Raw genomic sequence first — 8579 nt, 5'->3', positions numbered from 1 at the left:
TCTCTCTCTCACACACACACACACACACACACACACACACACACACAAAAAGCACACTTCCATGCATCTAATAAAGCCCACAAGGAGTCTTATGTTGCAATTATTTCTGTGCAAGTCTGCTTTTTCCTAGAAGGTAGCTACTGGGTCTCACTCATCTTCATATTCTATCCACTCTTCCATCCCTACCACAAAGTAAAGGTCTCTTGCACATAGTAAGGGCCCGAGTTGAATTAAATTATCCTTGATTCTAATCCCAGTCCTTTTATTTGAAGGAATAAATGACTTTCATATGTTGAAGGTTTTGTTGATAGCTAATGCTTGCAAATATAATGATGAAAATGTCAATAATTACATAATGCATTAATTTTTAAGTCGAATACAGAAGAGGTCAATGAGCACAATAAATCATCAACAAAGATAATCATTTTCCAAGATGCCCCCAAAAGTCTCATACATATCAATATTAAAATTAATCTTCCTGTCCCCCATTCTAATAAGAACTACTTATACCTGAGGCATATCCAGAAATGCAAGGTCCCTGAAAGCAAAAGTGTCTATACACTCTGCTAAGAATCTATGTCAAAGCCATACAAGTTAGCTGATGTCTTTCTCCCAATGCCCATAAATATAGTTTTCATCTTTTGTGCAACTATAAATGCTAACATATACAAAATATGAAGATAATTTATCTTAACTCAGAATACAGTTGAAGCAGTTTGGGAATAATTATAAAATACACTAAGCACATCCCTCCACCCCTCTTTCCCCCCAAAAAGCTATGAAGAATGTCACAAACCCGATCTGATTTTTGATGGAAAATGTTTTCTTAAACTGGCCTTACATCTTTTTAATTCTAAATCATTCTTATTATAATTTTTGTGATTGTTTTCATCCACAATTTATTTATTTATAGGGAAAGCAAACGTTCTTCAAAAATATATACATGGCTTTAAACATTAGTTTTAATTTTAAAAATATTAAACTTATATATAGTTCAATATCTTTTACTATCTGTGGGCAGATGTCATTCATACCACAAGAAGTCACTGCAAAAGTAAAAGAAATAAATATTGACTTCTTTTCTTAACTTATTAAAAATCAGAAGGTTTTTAATTTTCCAATTCAAGTCGCTGTTCTAAAAACAAGAGGTTAAAACGGGGTCAATTACTGACCAGCCTTGGTACTCATTACAACAGAGTTAAAACTAATTCACACAGTGTAGCAACAGTAGCCATCTCCCACACAGACACGCTCTCCCACCCATTAACTTTTCCTCCTTCCCTGGGAGAACTGGAATGATCATAGCACAGGCCTAACTTCCCCCACCCCACGGGAACACACACATCTCCATCACCACCGCGCAGAAAAGAAATGTGGGGGCTGTGGACCAACAGAACCGACGCTTCTGTATGTCACTTCCCCTGCATGTGGGATAAACAAACAAACCAGCACCCTAACCGTAACCATCAGAGTAATTTTTGTTCCCTCTACTAATGCCTCGGTTAAGTTTTGAGCTAAGTCAGAAGCTCTGTCAAATAGGTAAATCCCCGCCCCCCGCCTTAAAACAAACACCCCAGCGGGAAGTTTACCCCTGAAATGAATGCTGGCCCCTGACACCTCCTTCCAGAAGTCCAATACCGTCCTCCCTCCTGCCCGAAACCCCCACTCTGAAGGTAATTGTCTGGACACTAACGAGGAGCGCTGGGGACTGCACCCCCGACTTCAAAACCCCTCCCCAAAGAAGCCCCAGCCTTTCCCCAGCTCGCCCACCTCCCTCCCGTCCCCACTCGCGCGGCACCACTCGGGCAACTTCTGCAGCCAGCCCGGCCCGCCGCCCGCGGCCCCCTCCCTGCCCACCGAGCCCTCGGCGAGCCTCACCCCCGGCCGCGGCCCCCTCCCGCCCGCGCTGCCGCGCCATCAGCCCGGGTCCTCGCCCACTCTCCCCCGAGGCCCCCGCCCGCGGGGCCGCCCCCGCCGCATCCCACCCCGCTCAGCCCCGGACCCCAGCCCACCGAGCCCCACCCGGGAAGGAGGGAGCCGCGGCCACCCGAAGGCTGCCGCCGGGCCGGAGCCGACCGGGCGCCAAAGCGGAGGGGGCTTTACCTCTCAGAGGCGCGGCCGCGAGCAGCGGGGTTGGTCCCGGTCCCCGGCGCGGGCGGCGCCCCCCGCTCGGTCAGTCAGCGGCGGCGGAGGCAGCGGCGGCGGCACATCACACCCGCCGGCGGCCGGAGAAGGAAAGCGAGCCACGCAGGGAGGGAGCGAGCGAGGTAGGGGGAAGGAACGAGCGAGGGAGGTAACGCAGCTCGGCTCGGACTCGTCCCTGCACTGCTGCCGGTGCCTCCTACCGCCGCCTCTGGCCGAAGAATCGCCTCCAGGGCCGCTGCTGTCGCCACCGATGCAGCCGGGAATGAATGCACAGCGGCGCCTCGCTTATCCGGAGGTCAAACATCCTACTGCCTCGAGCATCCGGATCGGCGCCGGACCCGGAAGTGAACACATGGAAAAAAAATAAAAAAGGAAAGCGTCTCGCTAGCGGCGGCGGCCCCCACGCTGCCCGCATCAGCGAAAAGAGCCGAGTGAAGCCGAAGATTACACCAACTTACTCGGATTGGTCGGCTCGCCGACCGGAAGAAAGGCAGCACGCTCATTGGCTGGCAAGGCCTATAAAGACCAAGCCATTCTTTCCTCCCTGCCTCCTTACGGGTGGTTCGCGAGGGAGAATGTGGGGTAAATGTGGGTACGGTTATGGTTCTCTGAGTGAGGCCTTGGGAGGAGAGACTTGGCGAGGTCTGTGGAGAGAACTGGAGGAAAACGCTCCCATGGTTTAAGAAAGCTACTAAAAATTCCGCGGCTTAAGAAAAGAAGCGAAGGGCGCCACTGTGCCCAGTCTGGGTGCCGAGGCTTTCCGAGTGTGCCCCCACAGCCCTCCAAGTGCCAAAGAATTTTAGCCAGTGCTATATTAAGGGTTCGGCGGTTCCATCTGTGAGTTCAGGTAATCCCTCTGAGCTATATAATGTAGCTATTATCTCAGATTTCCAAATGCACCTCCTGGAGTTCGAAGAGACAAAACATCACCCAAGTCATCAGGTTGTAGAACACAAACTGGAACCGATGTTTTCTGACCACGGAGGAAAGGCAGAAAATTACATTCTTCCTCTCCCTTGCAGTTGGTTAACTGGGATGAAGATACATCACTTTGGAAACCTCTGTAGACATCAATCCACCATAAAGACATTGTAGAGGACTCTGAAACTTTAATTTTTTAAAAATTGTTATTAATATTATGCCTAAAGTGCGTTCAAAAGTCAGGCATTAAGGTGTGCATGAAGAAAAACCATAGCCTGGTGTTATGTTTAAAGATTTATTTATCAAACCTTTTATATATTTATGATACACTCAATCAAGAAACTTGACTGTCTCTCTCTCTCTCACACACACACACACGTTAAGAGTCTCCAATGAAACAGAAACAAATATCCTTTAAAATAATTGAGGATTTATCTTTTTCCCTCCCTGCCTTACCAGACTGTTAATAGGGTTCATGTGTAACTTCAGAGGGGTGGTGAGTATGGAAAGAAGCTGGTTTTGTTTTTGTAGTACAACAGTGCCTTGTTTACCACTCATACTCTTTCCCAAACTGGAGGTTAAGAAATGATTGGTATCACCAGTCTTAGAAGAGTAGTGATAATAAAAGCACTGCTGTGTTTATCACACCACCATCATTATGTTAGCGACTCTAAAGCAAATAAGATTTAGGCATGCTCAGACTTGGGAATAATTTACCTAATCAAATGACATCCCAAAGTGTTGATCTATCCCAGGATCCAATCCTATACAACAAAGTTAACCTTGTCTCACTAAATGGAGAAGAAATATCTGCAGTACAAGGAACTTGAAATATTGCCATCAACAACCAACAAACCATGTTATACTGTTTGCCTCAAAAAACTCAGTTTAGATCAAGAACACCTAACGCACCCTTCAAAGTTCTGATAAATGTTTAAGAAATACACGTATATAAATATATGATCAAATCACACTTTTAAATTAGATATGGTTTGGAATAAATGTTTACATTTTTAAACACTTTAGTAAAGATTTTTTTTTTGTTAAAATTTGTCCTGGAAACGCCTCTAGATTAAAATTGGCAAGTAACCTAGGTAAGAAGCCAATGAAATTTTCATACCATTCTATTAACTTGTAAGAAAAAATTGGCAATATCAAAATAGCATACCTCAATGAAGGAAAACCAAACTACAAGTCATTTCAACCAAAACTTTGTTTTGTAGCATGTCTCAACATAAGCAGACAGATCCTAATTTTTCATCTGCTTTATTATTTACCAATTACTGTTAAGCTTTTGTGTCACCCCACGTTTCCTAGCTCTGCCACTCTTCAGATATTTATATTCTATTAATATTTTTCATGTTTTCCAAAGCAGTGTCACATTTTTTATTACCCGGAACTTCATTCTGTTGAATTTATATAGATACAAGTAAATATTTGTTCTACCATTTAGGTATGCAACAACTGTAATGATTACTACTAAAAAAATAAAAAAAAGCATAAAGAGCAACAAGCTTTCCCCATATATTTCTACTAAAATGAGGGGGGAAAGTTACTTCAAAATGATTTCAGTGTAAGGCTCTATCATGAATTTCTTAGGAAAACACAGAATTTATCAAGTGGGAATTTGAGGGGAGAAAAAAAGAAAGCAAAATTTCTGGGTGCCTTCGATTTCACATCTGAGGTAGTGTAGGTGTTCCCATATCTCCCTTACATCTTTTGATTCTTTACTTCTGTTACTATTTCTCTTCTCACTGCTCTGCACACTCACCTTGGCTGCCCAGCCTCATCAACACGCATGCACACACACACAAAGTGGAGAGAGCAAAGGAAGACCTTCAATTAGAGTTGTAAGCAGGAAAACTATCCCCTTCTTTCTCTCGCTTGAAGTCTTACTGCTTTACAGAAAAGGGGAAATGGCCAGCTTTACTTTCCACAAAATATCCTACCTTTCTCTCTCACACAAAGCACTTACAGGACATGAAAAGAACGCATTTGTTAAAAGAGGAATATGGTAAGTGCAAGTTTCCAATGTACCATTGAAGATTATGAGAGTACGAACACATACATTTGTGCTATAATCATTTTCTCACCCTATCCCTTGTTCATACTATGAAAATACTTTCCTAAACCAAACTTGCTTTGTACAAATTGATCAAGAAATACCCCCCAAATACAAATAAACTCCAAAGATTAATCTAGCACTCTACTTTGGTGCAGTGTATCTACTATGTGGCCAATCCGGCTAAGTTAAATACAGGTAGATGTTTCCCAACTAACAAGGTAACAAACATTTGTATACACTCTGGTTTCTGTTATTCCATCTGATCATAACAACACCCTGTGAAGTAATAGAGCAGCTATTACTATTTTTCATCTGAGGAATGATGGTCTCAAGGAGGTTAATTGACTTGCCCAAGATGATATGATAAGTGATAAGTCGTTAAATATAAAATGCAAAATTATGAGATTAAGGTACCGTATTTCCCCATGTATAAGACGCACCCTTTTTCGAAAAATTTGGCGTCTAAAAACTGGGTGTGTCTTATACTGTGGTTTGTTTTTGTGCTCATACAACCACTGTATAAGACGCACCCAGTTTTTAGACCCCAAATTTTTCGAAAAAGGGTGTGTCTTATAGATGGGGAAATATGGTATGTGCAAAAACTTTTCAAAATAAAAAAGGTAAACATTTTCTTCTTCCAAATATTTTGTGTTTAACTGTAACGATAAACCTAGTGTGGTGATTTTCTAGTTGGTATAGGGTAAGGCCTGAGGCATTACCAAACTCTTTCTTTTTCAATATTATCCTTAAAGTAAACTACCTGGAGCAAAGATGTTAATTAAGAAAAAGTAAATGGTCAGGTAGAACAGGAAGAATACAAACTGAGACATTGTGACAGCATCCATCCAGAGCCAGGGGACCAGAACAACGTATTTTACTAAGACCAGGAAAATAACCTCTTCCCCAGTGAAGTCAGCAGTCAAGGGAAGGGAAAGGAAGGATTCTGGGAGAAAGCCAATCAAAATGCAGCTACATCAGGTTTTCGGGAAGCTGTCACTTAGCAACCTTTCCTCTACATTGTTACATGAATAGAGCTAAAGAGTCAAGACACTGGTTTATACATTTCTGGAAAGATGATTTTAAGTATTTTATAGATGGAAAAAAAAATGGAAGTACAAGAATCACAAAACTTTTCTGAGAAGCTTTATTATATTTAATATTAATAATCTTGAGTAATGTTTAATAAAATCACATCTTTAAGACTCTTTGTCTTAGCTTGGGCTGACATAACAACATCTCATAGACTGGCTTAAACAACAGAAATTTGTTTTCTCATAGTTCCGGAGGCTGGAAGTCTGAGATCAGGGTGCTAGTATGGTCAGTTTCCGTGAGACTTCACTTCCTGGCTTTCAAATGGCCAGCTGCCTTCTTACTGTGTGCTCATATGGCCTTGACTCAATGCATGCAATCTCTCTCTCCCTCTTTCTCTTCTTTAAAGGGCACTAATTTCATCATGAAGGCCTCATCCTCATCACCTCATCTAAACCCACTTAAATCCAAAAGGCCTCATCTCTAAATAGCATCACATTAGGGGTTAGGATGTCATCATATGAATTTGGGGGACACAATTCAGTCCATAGCACTCTTCAAAGGAATACTTTCTCTGTAGAGAGTATATCATTTGTAAATAGAAGAGCAGGTAAAGGTTAGACAGGATATCAAGAAGGAAAGACAACTGTGGTCAACATAATATTAAAGTCTCATAGAGGAAAAGAATACATTCTTAAGAAAAATAATTTCCATAAAGAAAATTGTCTGTAGAGAAAAGCTATAAACACAATGAAAAGTGTAAAATTGTCTTGCCAAAAAGAGTGGCTAAGTCTCTAGCTAGGCAATTTAATTTTTGTTTTATTTCCATTAGCAGGCCTGAATTTTGGCAGCTGTTAAGCAAGTTTGGCTACCCAAAGGATGCTATTTTGTAATAAATGCAAGTGTTAACTAAAGCTGTAATATATATATATATATATATATATATATATATATATATATATATAGTAATGGTTTCAAGAGCAGCTTCAATTCTGGGTAATAAATGGATCTAAGGTTTAGAGATGGTCATAATGCTTGGTCCCTGCTCCATTTTCCCTCCCCTGGTCTTCTTTTGCTCCTATAGTTGTATTTCCCAATACCTACCTCAGGAGCTCATCCCAGCTCATGAGCCAAATCTGATCAAGACTGTGCGCCTCATAGACTCCCACCCATAGGAATCCTGCAATCCTCTGACAAGTATGAAGAGTGCCAAGTAAGAGCTCTGGATTAGATTGTAGACATGCCACTCCCCTGTTATCTCTGTTATCCCAGTCTACAGCACTGGACTTCTCCTTCAGTTTCCTTTACTAATGGACACTAGCCTTTCCCAAAACCCCATTCAACATGGAGAAGTAAGAAGTTTGGTTTACAAAATTGTTCACTGGTCCCAATTTCTGACTAGACCCCAGGCTACTGACTAGGCTTACTGGATTACTATATCCCACATTGGTGGAATAGGCCCACATTCCCAAATTTGTCTAAGCCATGTCTGAATTGTGTCCTTTGGACAATGAACAGAGGGCTACCTTGTTTGGGTCAGCATCTGTGTCTAATTATGTTTCTTTAGTCTTTGTCATACTTGGTCATGCTTGGTCTTAACTTCATCCCTGTCTTCGGCAACCAGTACTGCTAAATTCCTGGTGTGTCTTCGTTCTCCCACCTGTTCCTATTATGCTATTGATGCCACACCTGACTGAAGAAGATCACAAGGTCAACAGAAGTTAAAATTGATGCAGGAGAAGACCTTAGAACCCTCACTTCCATTTAATTCTCATTCTATTGGGTTGTCGGAAAAGTCATGACACATTTTTGCAACAAAAACATAGAAAAAAATATGTCATGACTTTTCCGAAAACCCAATAGTTTTCCTATAATTAGGATTATACCACTCCTCAGTTTCCTTCTGTTTTCCGTCCTTGCACAATTTAAGTAGTCTGTATCTCAGTTGGCTGTAAAATGAATCAGTGATACCTTCATCATATCAATGTCAGGAAGATTAAATGCGATGATATATCTTTAATGTACTTACCGCAGTGTCTGGCATACAGTGAGCACTAAATATATGTTCATTGTTAGCCACCACATGACCTCTAGGAACCTGCATTTTCTAGTCCAACATGAATGATAATCAAAAGTTGAAAATATTAGGTCCCAAGCTTTTCCTTAGCTTTGAAAGTCCAAGATTTGTAGAGCTGGATTTGTGGTCCAGAGGCAAAATATTATTTAAATTTGCTCCAAGCCCTATTTTTCTTGATTTCGCATATTTGAATATTGTGGTGTATTGGCTATGTAGGTAGCATCTATTTACCTTTCCCTAATAGCACCCAGATTCCCATTTGATGAATTTTCACCATCTCACTGTATTCTGTGACCAGGGACTCTGCCTTCCTGTAAGTGAGGTAGGAGATGGGGGAGGAGT

General features: G+C 41.6%; 1 protein-coding gene across 9 annotated transcripts in view; it reads right to left on the bottom strand.

The window, feature by feature from the left end:
- The window catches only part of CSNK1G3 (casein kinase 1 gamma 3), a 113023-nt gene extending 110554 nt beyond the window's left edge, over nucleotides 1-2469 (bottom strand). For 4 of the 9 annotated variants that reach the window (XM_019635385.1, XM_019635388.1, XM_019635387.1 and 1 more), the window contains exon 1: nucleotides 2104-2469. The gene's annotated coding sequence lies outside the window, so the exon portion shown is untranslated. The remainder of the gene's footprint in view (nucleotides 1-2103) is intronic. The other 5 variants (XM_019635386.1, XM_019635389.1, XM_019635391.1 and 2 more) reach the window with 3 other exon arrangements.
- Nucleotides 2470-8579: the final 6110 nt, after the last annotated feature.

This window comes from Hipposideros armiger, unplaced genomic scaffold (assembly GCF_001890085.2).
Source record: "Hipposideros armiger isolate ML-2016 unplaced genomic scaffold, ASM189008v1 scaffold_21, whole genome shotgun sequence".
Taxonomy (NCBI): Eukaryota; Metazoa; Chordata; class Mammalia; order Chiroptera; family Hipposideridae; genus Hipposideros; species Hipposideros armiger.
Note: the sequence above shows the minus strand (reverse complement) of the source record. Positions and strands in the feature narration are given on the sequence as shown.